Source organism: Carcharhinus amblyrhynchos, chromosome 16 (assembly GCF_965287045.1).
Source record: "Carcharhinus amblyrhynchos chromosome 16, sCarAmb.v2.hapA, whole genome shotgun sequence".
In the NCBI taxonomy this organism is placed as follows: Eukaryota; Metazoa; Chordata; class Chondrichthyes; order Carcharhiniformes; family Carcharhinidae; genus Carcharhinus; species Carcharhinus amblyrhynchos.
The window spans coordinates 49757914-49776640 of NC_137339.1; the positions used below are offsets into that span (position 1 = coordinate 49757914).

At 42.7% G+C, this 18727-nt stretch overlaps 1 non-coding gene across 1 annotated transcript; it reads left to right on the forward strand.

Annotated features, from left to right (window-relative positions):
- The first annotated feature begins 525 nt into the window (after positions 1-525).
- LOC145354135 (U6 spliceosomal RNA) lies at positions 526-632 on the forward strand. The gene has a single exon (XR_013888813.1). It is a non-coding gene; the product is annotated as a U6 spliceosomal RNA (small nuclear RNA).
- The last annotated feature ends 18095 nt before the right edge of the window (positions 633-18727 follow it).

Consider the following 18727-nt stretch of genomic DNA (forward strand, 5'->3'; position numbering starts at 1 on the left):
AGACACGGGGAGAATGTGCAAACTGCACACAGACGTGACCCAAGGTCGGATTTGAACCCGGGTCCCTGGGACTGTGAGGCAGCAGTGCTAGGCACTGTGCCAGAAACACAGGTTTAAGGTTTGGGACAAGAGAGACAAAAGGAATGTGAGAAATAACTTCCTTACACAGCGAGTGGAGATGACTCAGAACTCGCTGCCTATGAGGCTAATGGTGATGGAGATGATTGATTTCAAATAGAAATTCAATGAAGGTTTTGGAGAAGTAAACTTACAAGGCTATAAGGAAAGCATAGATGAGATTGATTGTATTGGTCTACAGAGAGCTGGCATACATTTCTTGGCCTTTCTTTGTCTGTTCTCAGGTTCTGTGCCCATATTTACCAACTGCACTTCTGTGAAGCACCTTGGGACATGTTTGTACATTAAATTGCTACCTAGGTGCACATTATCAAAAGGATTTAAAATAGTGAGATCCATTTTATCCAGTTTCTTTTCAGAAATATATTTGAACAACCCACAAGTATTGTGCTCACTTTGGCAGCAAATATACTAAAATTGGAATGATGCAGAGAAGATTAGCATGGCCCCTGCACAAGGATGACATGTAAATTCATGAAACATTTAAAGAAGTACGAAAGACATAAATGACTGACAATTAGTTCATACATGTCAAGAACAAAAGCTACTGAGGTTAATTGTTCTCATTTCTATTTAAGTTCTAATTAATGTTAATGATCACTTTTATGACTGCACAACTTATTTTAATGTTGTGCATCAGATTGTGGGATCTGACTTTCACCTCCCTAAGGGAGAGGGTTGAACAGCCCAAGTGGAAATGAGGCAATGTATTCCGAGGAATGCCTCCTTATCTAACACTCAGTTCGGTTACTAGTTCTCTAGCATTCCCAGGATTGTTCACACTCCATCTCCTACCACATTCCTTGATTTTGGAAGCATCTTTCTGGCCAATAATTAAATGGGTTTCCAGGAAATTCCATATCGCACATTCAGGTCGTGTTGAAGGCCCAGTTCATGAAACATTAGGGGGAAATTTCCTCTCTGCCATGGGAATTGTAGTGGATGGGGGTGATCATATAAAGGTCCATTAACCTCGGGCAGGTTTTGGGGTGAGCATGGCTGAAGAATCCTACCCATTGTGTGAGATTCCCACAATAAAGGTGAAAGTCTCTTCTGTTACAACAGTCCTTAAGTAATGATTTAGTAATTCAGAACTTGAGTATTGCTGAAAATAGTGACATTCTATTGAAACTTTTTGTCTTGTACTTACCAGGACAGATGCAAAAATGCTAAATTTCAAAGGGAGCAACAAATTTATACTGTTTAAAAATACTGCTTTGTTTGCTACTAGACTCTGATTGGTTGAGATATTATGTGGAGATGCCGGTGTTGGACTGGGGTAAACACAGTATGAAGTCTGACAACACCAGGTTTAAGTCCAACTGATTTACTTGATAGTAAACTCACAAGCTTTTGAGGTTAAACTCTTCGTTAGGTGAATGGAGAGTTCTGTCCTCAGACAGAGCATATAAAGCACAGACAGTTTACAGATTATTGATTAGAATGCAAATCTTTACATCTAACCTGCTATTCAAGTCTTAAAGTGGCAAACAATGTGAGTGGAAGGAGCACTGATCACAGGTTAAAGAGATGTGTACTGTCTCCAGACAATACACTCACACCACACTATCTGTAACCCCCGTGACTTGCCTGGGTTTGCAAAACCTCACTTACTGTACTGTCTGGAGACAATACACATCTCTTTAACCTGTGACCAGTGCTCCTTCCACTCACATTGTTGGCCACTTTAAGACTTGAATAGCAGGTTAGATGTAAAGATTTGCATTCTAATCAATAATCTGTAAACTGTCTGTGCTTTATATGCTCTGTCTGAGGACAGAACTCTCCATTCACCTGATGAAGAGTTTAACCTCAAAAGCTTGTGAGTTTACTATCAAATAAATCAGTTGGACTTAAACCTGGTGTTGTCAGACTTCGTACTGTGGTTGAGATATTGCCATGGATAATGCATCAAGGGAACTATTCAGCAGGCAAAATGAATACGTCCAGAAATTTCACAGACAGTGTGGTTTAGATCCAGAATGTACTGCCTGGATGTTCGGGAGGCAGGTTCAATTGATTATACCTGCCCATTACACAAAAACCTGGGGCAATAGTTCCCTTGTGCACTCTCCATGGCAACATCTCCAATGTAACTCCTCTTCAGAACGCCAGGTTGTGCAGCAAACAGCCAACCACCATAATTCGGAGACCCTGATGGGACTTACTTTAGGGCTGCCCCAGATCTGCCTAAACATTAGAACTACATCCTCAGAAGCCTAATTACCTGTTTGATGATCACACTTGTAGTCACAGAGCAGTGATTGTAGCTTTTCTCTCCTCAGTCTTTGTTCCTCACAGACATAAGCAGTTATGTGTTTGGTGGATACCTTTTGTAACCCAGGATCTGTCCACAAAGACACTCAGGCAGACTGAAGAGTTGAGGCATCTAGAAGCATGTGTCAGGACAGTTTTCCAGGAAGCGTGCACACTCCTGAAGGATCCTTTTGCGGGGGTCACAGACCATTTGAACATTAAGCAAATAGTGGTTTTAATGAACATGCCAGCTGCTCAAAGGGAGCCTTGATGCATGCAGTCCATAACCCCAGGGAGCTGAGGGAATCCTGCCAGAGCTCAGCATCTGATTATTCTTTCAGCCAGACTGCCCCAAACATTCTGAAACCTGATGATGTCCAGGAAGGAAATAAATGTTCAGACCAGTATTCTTATTCCCCGTTTTACTGGCATTCCATTCTAAAATATACAAGACCAATTTGGATCAATATTCTTATTTCCCCATTTTACTGTTTTTTTCCTTGTGAGGGGAACTGACTGATCTCATAATACCTCTAGGCAATCTTTGGAATGATTCTGATGGGAAAATGTTGAATGTCACAGTCCCTTTCACCACACCTCCTCCACCAATCCGCTGGTCAGAGACCTCCCGTCTTGGCAGCAACCGTCGGAAACGTCAGTATTCCAACTTCCCTACAAAGCTGAACCTACACCTGTTCATCCTTGCACTAGGCACAACCTTCTGTGAAAGTTAGCCAGCCTAACTGCCCTCCTAGTCAGGTTCCCATGACAGCCTCATGTCTTCTGGTTTTTGTCTCCGCTGCTACCCTTCATTATGTGGCTGGTGCAATCTCTCTCTTACTGGAGGAGTCAATCTCAGAGCTTTGAATCATTCACAGTGATATGGATCTGACTTCTCCCCTGCTGCAGGGGAGCTGGGTGATGTATAGTTGAATCCACGGACCAATAGGATCATGCAGTATCCCATCCCTTGAAGAGACAGTTTGAAGCCTCGCATAATCCAACCAAAACATTTGATATCCTAGCAGCTAATTCGTCCTGACTAGATCATTTTGTTTATCACAGCGTGTACTGCTGTTTTATCCTAATATTTTTCTTAGTTCCGTCTTCATCATAGATAATTTGCTATGGAAATTGGGTAACAAACATGATCACCAAGATGGCCAAATCACCAGTTTAACAACATCCCCATGCATAACATGACAACATCTAAAAAAAATTGAAGTGGAAAAGTGTAATGAACTATTTACAGGTATAATTCCAAAAAAAAGGTGAACAGTCTTTTGTGAGTGTTCACTATTTGGTAAAATAACAACCCTTTCTCTCTTTTAACTACATCTATAAATCAAGTCTAACAACTGGTCAATACCTTCTGCGTCTGATCTACTGGGAACTTGAGCACACTGATTAAATAAGGGATGATTTCTTTGGGGGTCTAATGTAAACAGTGACGCTCGCAGGATCTCAATGTTATTAATCAAAATGGACTTAATCTGCAATAGTAACTGTAAAAGGATGATGAACATTGCAGTTTTTAAACAAGACTGTATTGGTTTAGAATATTTTTCCACTGCAAAGGCGCATTAACACAGATTAATATTTCCTGTGAGATTGAACAATGTTAACCTGTTCCTTTTTTTTCAAACATCTCAAGTAATTGGCCTTTGCAGTGGCTAGTTTGAAGCTACTCCTCCAATCTACATTATAAACCATGACTGGGAATCTGCAGCTTAGTTTGTGGGGGGGTGGGAGGTGGGGGGGTGGGTAAGATTTGAAACTTCCACTGAGAGGTTGGACACCAAGGTGGGAGGCACGGGGGAGTGCTTGATGTCTGCTACAACAGCCTATCCACAGTTTTCTTCACTCCCAAGTACCATATGGGAACTATCTCTGTAACTCATAATTAAATCTCAAACGGATGTGTACACATCGTAGCTTAATGACATTGTGTAATTAAACCTTCTTTACATTAGGCACAATGCTGCTGAAAGGATAAGTAAGCATAAGCATCACATATTGTTATTAATGTGCAACTTGGCCAAAAACTTGGAGCAAAGAGATGTGACCCCATGAATTATAAATCACCAAAAGTTACTGGCCAATTTGTGCCACTGTGTTCTTAGCTTTATGAAATCAACATTTCATGTTTAACCTCCCAGTGAGTTTCATCCAGGTGCTGCATTTGCATAGAAACTAGAAGCAGGAGTAGGCCATTCGGCCCTTCGAGTCTGCTCCGCCATTCATCTTGATCATGGCTGATCATTGAATTCACTGTCCTCACCCCCACTTCCCCCCATATCCTTTGATTCCTTTAGCCCCAAGACTATATCTAATTTCTTTCTGAAATTTGTCAATGTTTTGGCCTCACCTATATTCAGTGGCAGTGAATTCCACACATTCACCAGCCTTTGTCTGAAGAAATTTCTTCTCACCTCAGTTCTAAGAGAATTACATCTTATCCTCAAATTATGACCCCTAATTATAGAGTCCCCATCATTGGGAACATTCTTTCTGAATCTACCCTGCCTAACCCTGTTAGAATTTTATAAGTTTCTATGACAGCCCCTCTCACTCTTCTAAACTCCAGTGAATATAATCCTAACTGACTTAATTTCTTCTCATATGACATACTTGCCATCCCAGGAAACAGCTGGGTAAACCTTTAGCAACTATACACAATACTCCAGGTGTGGCCTCACCAGTGCCCCATACAGTTGCAGCAGAACATCCCTAACCCTATACTCAAATCCTCTCATGCTATGAAGGCCAACATACTATTTGCCTTCTTTAGAGCCTGCTATACCTGCGTGCTTACCTTCAGCGACTGATGCATGAGGACTCCAAGGTCTCATTGAGTATCCATTTCTCTCAATTTACACTATTTCAAGTAATTAGTGCTACCAAACTGGGTAACCTCACACTTATCCACATTTTGCTGCATCTGCCATGCAGATGCCCCCACACACAGCCTGCCCAAATCACACTGAAGCATCTCTGCATCCTCCTCACAGCTTACCCTTCCACCCAACTTTGTATCATCTGCAAATTTGGAGATAATACATTCAGTTCCTTCTTTCAAATCATTAATATATGTGAACATGTGTACATTAATTGTCCATTAAACTCATCTTAGAAAGTCAAGCCCATTCATTAACAGTGTAAGCACACTTTTAACAATATGAGAAAGGTTAATGACTGCCAATCAAACTCTTCTGGACAGTGGTTAGCACTGCTACTTCACAGCTCCAGGGATCTGAGTTTGATTCCTGGCTTGGATCACTTTCTGTGTGGAGTTTGCACATTCTCCTCATGTCTGCGTGGGTTTTCTCTGGGTGCTCCAGTTTCCTCCCACAGTCCAAAGATGTATGGATTAGGTTGATTGGCCATGCTAAAATTGCCCCTTAGTGTCCTGACATGCATAGGTTAGAGGGGTTAGTGGGTAGAATATGTAGGGACATGGGGGTGGGGCTGGGTGGGATTATGGTCGGTGCAGACTCGATGGGCCAAATGGCCTCTTTCTGTACTGTAGGGTTTCTATGATTCTATGAATGATAAGTTTGGAGACTCATTCCTTCAGACTGTGAAATGTTTTAAGAGACTTTGAAAATATAAAGCTGCGATGTTTGTATAAAAATCTAGAGCTTAGTGCTCAGGGGTCAACTTCAAAGTTTGCAGATGAGATAAAACTTGGAAGCATTGTAAACTGTGAAGAGGATAGTATAGAATTTCAAAGAACATGGACAAGTCGGTGCAGTGGGCAGATAGATGGCAGATAAAGTTCAATGCAGAGAAGTGTGAGGTGATGCATTTCGTTTAGAAGAACATAAAGAGACAATATACAATCAGGGGTAAATTTCTTAAATGGGTGCAGGAGCAGGGGGACCTGAGTGTATATGTGCATAGATCATTGCAGGTGGCAGGACAGGTAGTGAGGGAAGTTAATAAAGCATTTATTATTCTGGGCTTCATTAATAGGGGCATAGCATTCTTGAACAAGGAGGTTATTCTGAAGTTATACAAAATACGAGTTAGATCTCACCTAGATTATAAACAGTTGGGTGCCACATTATAGGACGGATGTGAACGCATTGGAGAAATTGCAGAAGAGGTTTATAACTATGGTTCCAGGGATAAGAAACTTCAGTTATGAAGATAGATTGAAGAGGTTGGAACTATTCTCCTTAGGGAGAAGGCAGCCAAGAGGTGATGTGATAGAAATGGTCAAAAGTATGAGGGGGCTGTCAGAGTATGTTGGAAGAAACTGTTCCTGCCCATAAAAGGATCGAGAATATGAGGGCACAGATTCAAAATGATTTGCAAAATAAGCACATGTGAAATGAGAAAAGGCTGTTTCACATAACAGGTGGTTCAGGTCTGGAATGCTCTGCCTGGATGTATGGTGGAGGCAGGTTCAGTCAAGGCATTCAGGAGGACATTGTTTCTATTCAAATTATCATCCGATGTTCAGCAGGTAAGGGGAAAGGCAGAGGAATGGCGCTAAGTAATGATGCTCATTTGGAGAGTGAGTGCAGACATGATGGCCCAAACAACCCCTGTCTGTTCCATAACAATTCTGTGAAATTTGGAAAGCTGACAAAGGGAAACCAGGGAATCATTGACCAGTTGGTTTATTGTCAGAAAATTACAAACATCTATAATTAAAGATGGGGGTGACAACTTTTCAGCTGATCAGACACAGCCAGCATGGATTTGTAGAAACCGTCATGTTTGACGAACCTGATTTAATTATTTGCTGAGGTGATTAAAGTATTGACAGGGGAATGCCTATGAATATTATTTACATGAACGTTCAGTGGGTATTTGATAGAATCCATCATAAGAAACTGTGAGCTGAGGTCAAAATTCATAAACATCAAGTCAAATTATTGGCCCACTGAGGAAAATAACTCAATGGCCGGAGGCAGAGAGTCAGGGTAATGGTCAGGTACATTAGCATGTGACTGGTGGTGTCATGCAAGTGTCTCTTTTGGGATCTCAACTATTCACCTTATTTTAAATGCCTCAGATGATAGATCAAAAAGCCATATATCTATATGACACATCGGTGGATGGCATTGGAAACAATGTAAATGAAAGGATAAAATTATAAAGAGATATTTATGGATTAATTGAATAGGAAAAGTGATGGCTAATATATTTCAAAGTAGGCAAGTACTAGGTCATCTATCTTTGATCTAAACAGGATAGAATAGGATACTTTCTGAATGTTGGAAAGCTAGAAACAGCAGAAATCTAAAGAGAATGAACAGATCCACATATCTAAAGACATGGGGCAAAGACCGATTTATCGCATTACGTCATAGAAAGTTCTGACTAACAGGACAGGCTTGAATGGCTGAATACCCTGCTTCTGTTCCTATGTACCTATAGGGCAGAATTTCATGCTCGCCCCACGGCAGGTTCTGAGGGAGAAGAGAGAAGGGGAACTTAAAACTGACTGGATGGGTTTCCCTCCTGTGAACCCATCCTCAATACCAATTTCACACTTGGGAAGGGAGGGCCTTGGGCGTGAAACACACCCATTCACCTATTAAGTTTCTTAAATGACCACTTAATAACTTTATCCGGCCCAGCTTCAATTCTTAGTCTGCTGGGAACAGGTTCAGGGAGAGTGGGAGAGTGACATTTGCCCTTTGCCCTATCTCGGATGGAAAGGGGAGTACCTCACTCTGAAGGCCCCTCTGAATTAGGGCACCCTCACCCCAAAATGTTGAAGCTCTGAGACACAGTGTCCCAATGGCCTAACCTCCGACACCATGGTCACCCCAACCCCTGCCAAGCACTCCCAGATGCCTCTACCTTTCTGGCCCCAAAACCCCTGGGACTTACCTTTCCAAAGATCTAGAAGTTAGTCCCAGGAAGAGCTCTGGGCTACCGCATCTAGCCGTTGCAGAGCTGTTCTTGACTAGGTTCAAAAGCTGTTGACCAATCAGACTGTCTGACTGCACTCATGGGTGAGATTCCTTCCAAGGGCGGATGGAAGGCCTGTCCACAGCCAATGTTCAAGTGAGCAGTTAAATGGCATTGGGAGTTTGAGAATCGTTGACTGCGTGTTATATGCCGACTCTTGAGATGATGAGAGCTGATCTCTCACCGTCCTTAAAATTCTGCCCATAATGTCTGTAATAAGTGGTGAAGTCTAGACAAACTAGCCCAAAAAGTCTCTCAATGTGTTTCCAAAGTTCTTTCGGACAACACAACAGTGAAACTCTTTAGGTACAACTTGCAGTGCTCATTGTTTAATTCCACCAAATGTGCCCTCAAAAAATAAGGCTCCACATCTGGCAAATGGATGTAATGCACCCTCTGGCATTATGAAAGGAGTCATTCAGCAATGTGTCACACTTGGGAAGGGAAGAGCACAAATCGCTAAACTGGTTTCAACTGCGTCATAATGACACTATGACCCTAAAACCAATTCTGGATCTCAAACCAGTATTGAATCTCCTGGATCCTTTCAAATAAAACCTTCAAAGCTGATAAAAAAAAGTGATCCAACAAGAAAAGTGACTTCCACTTCAGCTGCAAGAAAGTAGATTTGGAAGACTGTCTGCACCAGAAATAAATGACATAGAAATTAAAACTTCAGGTCCTCAAATAACATGTTTTGGCAATAAATGTCAGCATCACTTCAGCTCGTAATCTTAGCACATGTACCTGTAATTGTGGGTGAGGCAGAACCAGGCTCACTGACAGGATTCTTTGTCATGAAACATCCTGCTCCTTGTGAAACACACTGAGGGAAGTCATTATCCCCTTAATCTTAGTAATCAGCATGTAGAATACCAAATTGTGCTGCTCACTTGTTGTGACAGGTCAGGAAGCAGTCTATAAAGGTCACTTGCATTCCTCTGGTATTAACTGTCAGATCTTGAGGCACCATCCACTTTCATCAAGATCAGGACTTCACAGGATGCCATATGGCTGTCACTATGGCAACTCTGCCAGCTTACATGCCTCCTCATTTGTTTATTTCAGGATAGGATTTAATTGTAAGTAAAGAAGCTTACAACTCCTTCTCTCAAAACATTGAGAGAACTGCTTGGGACACGTTATTGATAGAGGTGATCTATTTTCAGGAGTCGGAAAAGGGATTCTAAGGAAAAACTGAGTGAAGTGCAAATATAGGGGACCCAAGCTCTGTGAGGTCCTTTGAGATCTGAGTCCAAACTTTCCACTTAACACAGGCTCAGTCAACCCAGGGATCTTATTAAACATTTATTGCAGTCAGAGGTTTTTTTTTTCTTGGGACAGGTGGGAGGAGGCCTATTTTGGTTTTATCTTTTGAGGGTTATCTCACCAAACATTTAGCTTGGAGGACCTTCCTTGCTCTACTAAAGATAAGCGATACAAGTAAGCAAAGAACAATGAAGCACACGGGGACAATTCATTCAAATGTGAGCCAATAAGGGTGAAAATAAATATTAATTTCAATAAGATATGAGTAAATTCAGGTGGCAGGTACATGATGATAATTTATATGGATCAGTACTGAGTTAATGATTTGTTAAAATATTGTCGCATGAGGTATCACGACGCAGAAGCCTTGAATCACAACTGTGATTTATTGAACGATACTTGAAACTATACACAGACAAGCTCAGTACAAGTACTAGGTCTAGTCCCACAACCTCCTGAAGTCTCTCACTGAAGGTTCCCTCCCAGCAGGATCCATACCTTAATACTCCATAGGTGCTTCTTCATGGTAGGCCCTAGGATGGTCATGTGACCCATAAACAGCTGCCCCTTAAAGGGTCCATGCTAAATAAAGTAAGGGATGTTTTTACAGAGGAACATTCCTCAGAGCATTAAGGATGTATAATAATTCACAGCCTGTACAAAACTAAAAAAACAAGATGGCAGGTGCGTTGGAGCCTATCCTTCACTTCAAGTCACGCACAATAACAACTTGCATTTATATAGCACCTTTAATGTATTAAAAAGAAGCAGAAGCAGGGATGTAATACTGAAACCGTATAAAGCGTTGGTTAGGCCACATCTGTAAGTTTGTGTACAGTTCTGGTCACCACATTACAGAAAGGACATAATTGCTCTGGAGAGAGCATTGAGGAAATTTAGAAGGATTTAAAAATTGCAGCTTTGAGGAGAAATTGAACAGGCTCGGGTTGTTTTTCTTAGAACGGAGTGGGGTGCGGAGAGAGAGAGAGAGATCAGTTTAAGATGATTGGCAGAAGGGTTAGAGGAGACATGAGGACAAACTTTTTCAGCCAGAGAATGGTGAATGTCTGGAATTCTCTGCCTGAATTGGTGTTAAAACAGAAACACTCAACTTAGTTAAAAGATGCCTGGATTTGCACCTGAAGGGCCTGTTCTGCGCTGTAATGTTCTATGTTCTATGTTCTATGAACTGTTATAACCTGCAAGGCTATGGACCAGGTGTTGGAAAGTAAAATTAAAATGAATGGCTAGTTTCTATTTTTCTCATTGATAGGATGGGTGGAATGGTCTCTTTCTGTGCAATAACCTTTCTATGATTCAATGGTTCTAAAAGGTCCCAAGGCACTTCCTGACGAGAACATATGTCACGTTCCCTCATCACCACTGGGTCAATGTCCTTGAACCTCCAGCCTGCCAGCACTCGAGTATCTTCATCACATGTGCATCATTTTCTCAAAGTCATAGAAACAAGAGCAGGCCAATCAACCCTTCGAGCTTGCTCCATGACTCATTATGATTATGGCTGTTCATCAAATTCAACATCTTGATGCCACCTTCCCCCCATATCCCTTGATCCTTCAGCTCCAACGTTTTGGCCTCAACTACTTTCAGTGGGAGTGAATTCGCCACTCTCTGGGTGAAGAAATTTTTCTTCACCTCAGTTCTAAAAGGTTTACCCCGATCCTCAAAACATGACTCATAGTTCTGGACTCCCTCATCATTAGGAAGTCAGCTGGAAACATGGTGTCCGCAACCTGAGACTGAATTAAAAATAACACACGCGCACACACAGTTCCAGTCCACATTTAGACATTGAAAAGCTATTCAGTCATGTGTTTGAGAAAATAAGATTGAAGCATAGGTCACTGGTGCTGAAGAATCAGCGGACACAGAGTTAAGGACTGGGCTTTTCCAGTCACCTGTGGTGAGTTTTCCGACAGCGGGGGCAGCTCGCCATTGGTCAGCGCAATCTCGCCAATATCGATAGCCATTTGCATTGTTTGCTGGCCAGACTGTGGGAACCCAGTGACCAATGGCGACCCGCATCCGCCACCAGAAAACTCACCACGAGAGGGCCAGAAAATTTCCAGCCAATGTCCAACATGCTGGCTATGCTTTCTGGATCAGCTGCCCCAGTGCAGGCCACAACAATGCCTGGAAAAGGGAATCAGCTCCACACTCATTACATAAAGGATATCACAGGCAATTTTTGATTTCCTCTCTGACATTGGTTGCTGCTGTGGCACCCTCAGTTACGGAAGCCACAGACAGAGCTACAACACTGTTCTTTGGAAATAATTCCAGTGATATTAGAAAATCCCTGATGTGGGTACAAACAGCTTCAATTTGCTTGAACAATACTTACAAACAGTAAATGATTCAAAAGATGCAGCAAAGCCCATAGTTCTGCAGTTAGATACATCATGCCAAAGGAGATGCGTGGAGAAGCAGTTCAATAATGATAATCAATTTGGCCACATTTGTGATTAAGTGGCTGCAGACAGAACCTCAGAATGCAATGACTCCACGTTGACTACAGCACCACCACTAGGCAGAGGGTGTTTGGTCAATATTAATCTCAGGCAGTTCTCCAGTTGGTTCAGAGTCAATCAGCACTGCTCTCTCTCTCTTAGGCGAAAGCACTGAGTGGTAATCTAGGACCACAAATCATAAAAATATTGGCTTAATTTAGAGCTAGAAGGCATTCCCACTTCATGATCTGAGCACATTATTTAGGCTGACACTTTAACACAGTAATCAGAGATTGATGCTATGTTAATGGGAATAGTTTCCTGTCGAGATGATCTGATGAAAGATCTGTGACATAAAATGAAATTCTCAGTCTGTCCATTTTTTGAAATTCATTTTGAAGCATTCAGATGTTAACAAAGGGCTCGTTGGCTGCCGGTCATCAATGTTAAGAATACAATGGTCTTCAGCGGATGATTCAGGCATAGTTTCACCTCTACTTCGGAGAAGGAAATGGAGCCTACACCATCATTCAGTTCCATCGACTTTAATGACACAGAAACAGATATTGAGATCAAACTGGTATCAGCATAATAATGGATTGATTAGTGAGCAGAAGTTAAAAATCTATAACCAATGCTAACTGCACCCAGCATCATTACTCACAATCTAATGACCAATTATTGACAGTAAGTGTGTGTCATGCAGATGCTCAATATGGCATCTGCAACAAAAGACCTGTCAGAAAAAATTCAGGCATGTGGTATAAATGGAAATGTATCAACCCAAATGGGAAGCTTGTTGGCTCAGAGGAAACCAGCAGTAAAACAGTTGTAGCTTGGAGAAGGTTGGACTGGTGAAACAAAAAAAAACACATTGACTCTTAAAAACATCACTCCCAATCACCACCACTGCTATCTCATTTACCCCAAACTGGCTGAGACTGGACTAGAACAGTAGCTTCAAAATCTGTGACATGAAGTGTTGCAATCAAAATCACTTTCATTACAATATTACCATTGGATGCAGCAAATGTCAAATCCTGACAAGAAAAATCCAAGAAAGCTATCTAATTGAGAGATGGTGGTTATAAAGAACAGCGCAGGAACGGGCCCTTCAGCTCTCCAGACCTGCAGTGATCATGATGCTTGCCTAAACTAAAACCGTATGCACTTACAGAGTCCATATCCTTCCATTCCCATCCTATTCATGTATTTGTTTAGGTGCCCTTTAAATGCCGCTATCGTACCTGCTTTCACTGCCTTCCTGGGCAGCATATTCCACAATTTCACCAGCCTCTGTGCAAAAAACTTGCCTTGCTGATCTTCTCTAAACTTTTTACCATATATCTTAAACCTATGTCCCCTGGTACTTGACTTTTCTATCCTTGGAAGCATCTGACTATTCATGCCCTTCATAATCATGTAAATCTCTATCAGGTCACCCCCTCAACCTCTGTCATTCCAGTGAGAACAAATTAAGTTTATCCAACCTCTCCTTACAGGTAATACCCTCTAGACCAGGCAATACCCTGGTATATCTGTTCTTTACCCTCTCCAAAGTATCCACATCCTTAATTATTCACCATGACAAATTGTTACTGAAATTATTAAAAGCTTATAACCAAGACTCTCCACTTAAATGTTATTATACACTATCTGAATAATTTTGTATTCAGATTAGGATTTCCAGAAATTGAGAAAATGGTGGAATTCTGCAGCTATATCAGTCTTGATTGTTGTTTGACTATCAAAAATGAATGATCAATAAACAAGTTAATTTTTCAAGTTATCTTTTACTCAGCTGAATGGGATTGAGATGTAATGAAGTTTGGCTTCCAGAACATTCTTTTGTTATGGTAGATTTAGGATTCACTCTTCTGGCAGGCAAGCAAGAATGACGTGGTGCCATTGAACATTAATAGTGACAAGGGCTTGTTAAAAAGAGACTATATTTATAGGAAAATAAAATATTACACTGCCTTTTACAACCTAATGTCATCATAATGCACTCAGCAACATTTTTGTAGAATCATAGAATCCTCATATTGCAGAAAGAGGCCATGTAGCCCATCGAGCCTGGACTGGCTCTCCAAAAGAGCATCCCACTGAGCAACATTCCCACACAAATTTACTCTGTTAAACTCCCTGACAGTAAGGGGCATTTTATTGTGGCCAATCAACCTAACCAGTACATCCTTGGAGTGTGTGGGGAAACTGAAGCACCTGAAGGAAACCCATGCAGACACAGGGAGAATGTGCAGACTCCACAGTCACCCAAGGCTGGGATTGAACCCAGGTACCCTGTGCCACCGTGCCACCCCTCTTTTAAGTATAGTTATTGCTGTAATGTAGAAAACACAATCTCTCCTAAACAGCAATGAAATAAATGACTAAATAAATAGAAAAGCAGGATATTATTGAAATGGCAAGAGATTGCAGAACTCTGAGGATCAGAGGGATCTGGGTGTCCTGGTGCATGAATCAGAAAATGTAAGTTTGGGTGTACAGCAAGTGATAAGGAAGGTAAATGGAATATTGTAATTTATTGCAAGAGAAATGGAATATAAAAGGAGGAATGTTTTGGTGTGGTTGTACACAGCATTTCTGAAATCACACCTGGAATGCTGGATAGAGTCTTTGGGAGCAATTCTCCCAGAAAAATTCTAAGTGCTGAATTCACAGGAAAACTGGTATAAATGAGATTGTTTTTTCAGTGGGAGTTCAGACCCGAATCTCCCACACTCTATAAATGTAAAGGTCACAATCGTGAGTATTATTAAAAGCTCGGGGGAGGGGGGGTGCGGGGTGACGGTGGGGGGTTGGGGGGGTGGCAGGGGTGGGGGGGGTAGCTGGCTGGCGGGCTGGATATTCACGTCGGTGTCTGACAATTCTGGGCCTCTCTGCACGCGCAGTGGCCCCAAACTGTCAACCTGCAGTTTGCTGGTCAGTTCAATCACTGGCCAGCCCGGGACCCTTACAGAGCTGCCCCTCCAAACTCTCCATGATCCAATCATGGTCCCCACAATCATTCCAGAGACAGCCCCGAAACCACCCCCCCCACCCCCGTCCAGAGTGCCCCAATTTCCAATCCCCCTCACTGAACACACCCAGCGGACCCACTCCCAACCTAGCAGATCCACCCACAGGAAGCAAACCGCACCCCCCCCACCTCCCCGACAGGAGGCGAACTGCCCACCTTCTCCCCGACAGGAGGTGGACACCCCCTCCCCGACAGGAGGTGGACCACCCTGTCTCCCCGATGGGAGGCAGACTGTCCTCCCTCCCCAATGGGAAACAGACCCTTTCTCTCCCCAATGGGAGGCAGACTCCCCTCTCCCTGACAGGAGACAGATCTCCCCCCCCCCAACCGCCAACGGGAGGCAGACCTCTGTCTTCCCCAATGGGAGGCAGACCCGAACCGGCTGACCATCCCTCGCAGTCTGTTCCAATCACTGACTTCCTCTAGCCCCAATCAATTGAAATGCAGGATGGCAACGGGACCACCGCCACCCACACCCTGTCCCCTAGACTCCACCTCCCTGGCACTGCTCATTAGGACCCATCCTCAGCACTGCTCCATGCCCATTGGCAGTGCCAAGGTGCTCCCTGGCCTGGGCACTTTGCCCCTTGGGCGATGCCAGTGGGCACAGGCTGGAACTGCCAGGGCGTCCATGCCCGGGGGCACCACCCCACTGCCCAATTCTCCAGGGTGGCACAATTAACCCCCTTTCACTCGAGTGGGATCTCCCGCTAGTTCCCCGAAAGTTCCACAGGGTGGAAGAATCAATTACTAGGGGGCATACTTAGGTTTAAGGCGCGAGGGGCAAGTTTTAAAGGAGATGTACAAGACAAGATTTTTTTACACAGAAGTGATTGCCTGGAACCCTCTGCAGGGGGAGGTCGTAGAAGCAGATACCATAATGACTTTTAAGGGGCTTCCGGACAAATATATGAATAGAATGGGAATAGAGGGATATGGTCCCTGGAAGGATAGGGGGTTTTAGTTCAGTCGGGCAGCATGGTCAGTATAGGCTTGGAGGGCCGAAGGGCCTGTTTGTGTGCTGTGATTTTCTTTGGGGAGCCACTCTAAACCGCGCTGGAGTGAAATTGTACTTGGGATGGGAGAAACTACCGGGCCTGGAGAAATCAGTCCTGGGCCCCATATTTACATTTAAATGAGATTAAAAATCACTTACCTGTGGTCACGACCTCACCAGATATCCGTCGCTGGGAGATGCGCGCGTATCAGAACACATGTGCGAATCAGCGCACAAGTGATTCTCCCAGCTTGACGTGCTAAAAAATTAATGCATTGGGATGGGAGAATCGCCATCTTTGTCTCCATATTTAAGACAGGTGCTAAAACCAGTTCAGAAAAAATTCATTCAGCTTGGGATGGTGGGGGGGGGGGGCGAGGGTTTTGGTTACCTAACGAACAAAGGTTTGACTGGCTTACTTCTATCCATTGGAGTTTAGCAGAATGAGATCTGATCTTGTTGAAACATTGGATCCTGAGAGGACTTGCCTGAAAGGATACTCAAGGAATGGTTTCCTCTCTCCTCAGCCTAGAAATAGGGTATGCTGTATAAAAATGGAGTCTCCCATTTAAGACAGAGATGAGGAGAATTTTGTTCTTTCAGAGGTTTGTGAATCTCACTTCCCCAGAGAACGATGAAGGCAGGGTCAGACAGATGGAAAGATTCTCACATAAAGGCAAAATACTACAGATGCTGGAATCTGACGAGCTCTGACAAACGGTCATCCTGACTCAAAACGTTAGCTCTATTCTCTCTTCATCAGACTTGCTGAGATTTTCCAGCATTTTTTGTCAACGCATGGATTGACAAGGGGGTCAAAAGTCATGGAGGCGGGGAGGGAGATGGTGGTAGGTTTGGGGGGAGGAATAGGCAGAATGTCGAGTGGAGGCCAGATCAGATCAGCTATGATCTTATTGAATAGCGGGACAGATTCAATGCGGCAAAAGGCCTACTTCTCCTCCAGTTCAAATGTTTGTGTGTTTGACTAAATTATCTGTTAATGGTCAAAAATACAACACTGTGCATGATGTAAATCTGAAATAAAATTGTAAAAAGACGGAAATGCTGAGCAGGTCAGGCAGCATCTGTCGAGAGACAAATAGAGTCCAAATTTCCTATCGATAACTTCATGAGAACAGTTTTGACTATTTCAAGTGTTGTTTGATGGATAAACACAGCGTTGGCAAGAACTACCCTGCACCTTTTCAAAATGTTCCATGGGATCTTTTATGTCCATGTATGAGGGCAGATGGGTTTAATGTCTTGTCCTCAACACAACCAATTAACAACTTTAGTAAAGATCATACTTTACAAAGCTAAAGTACACAGAACAAGCTTCCACAAAGAACAAATAAGGAGACATGAGTTCTGTTTTTTTGTATGATACTGGTTGAGGGAAATATACTTGCATTTAAACCAGGAGAACCTCATGCTCATTTGTGAATAATAATGGTTCTTTTTACATTCACTTGAGATAGGTGAAGCCTCAGTTCAACAATACACTCAAAAGAAAGCTCTTGAAATGTCAAGCTGGATTACATGGGGCTTAAACTCACAATCTTCTGACTCAGAGATGAATGGAAACAACTAAACTGACACTTTTAATCTAGAAAAGTGCGTGTGTGTGTGTGTGTGTATGTGTGCCTATGTGCATATGTGTCTGTGTGTGCCTATTTGTATATACGTGTATGTGTATATGTATGCAAATGTTTGAATATTTGTCTGTGATTGTGTGCGTACATATGTCAGTGTGTGTGTGTGTGTGAATGTACATCTGTGTGCATGTGCGTGTGTGATTTTGTGTTTGCATGTGATTTTCTGTGTGCGTGTAAATGTGTATGTGATCTTGTGTGTGTTTATGTGTACATACACATTTTGTCGTGCTCATTCTGATTTACTCAGTTGTATGAGACAATGTTTAGTTTGGAAAAAGAGAGCTCCAAAATCCTTGAGAATTATGATGAGATTGTGCCTGCTACTAACTGCAGTACTTGAAGAATAAGCTGTAGCTTTTCTCAAGCACATGCAGGATTGCAAGCAATACATGACTCCATTGTCTACTGATACGGGAGAGTTGCAGTGAGGTCAGAAGCTGTCTCACTGAAAACAACAACCAGCAGCTCCACTGTATCCTTACTGGAATAGTTGTGAGGGGAAAGGTTGCTGTCATGACACAAGTATATACATGTACTGTACCTCCAAGATGTACATTCAGCAGCCACACACCTACGAGCACACTCATCTACTTAGCTATATTTATGAAGAATTATACACACGCACAATTCACACCTACACTTACCTATCTACAGATACAGATATTTTTAGAGCTACCTTAAAGCACACACAATGACACCTACTTACACAGGCATACACTTGCATATCTGACACTTCTCCACTGGCAGCTGGCTATATAAGTGGGACTGCACTCATTTATTTCCATTCTTAACTATCTAATCACTGCTAGAATATCACTTATAGTGTGTTATCTTGCCACTCCTGCACAGTTATCTCAGGTGTCCCACAAAGATCTATCCTTGCTTCCCTCCTACTATTTAGAAGCAACATCTGAAAGCTGTCACACGTACGCTAAAATCCCCATCTCTACTTCATACCACCTCATTTGGC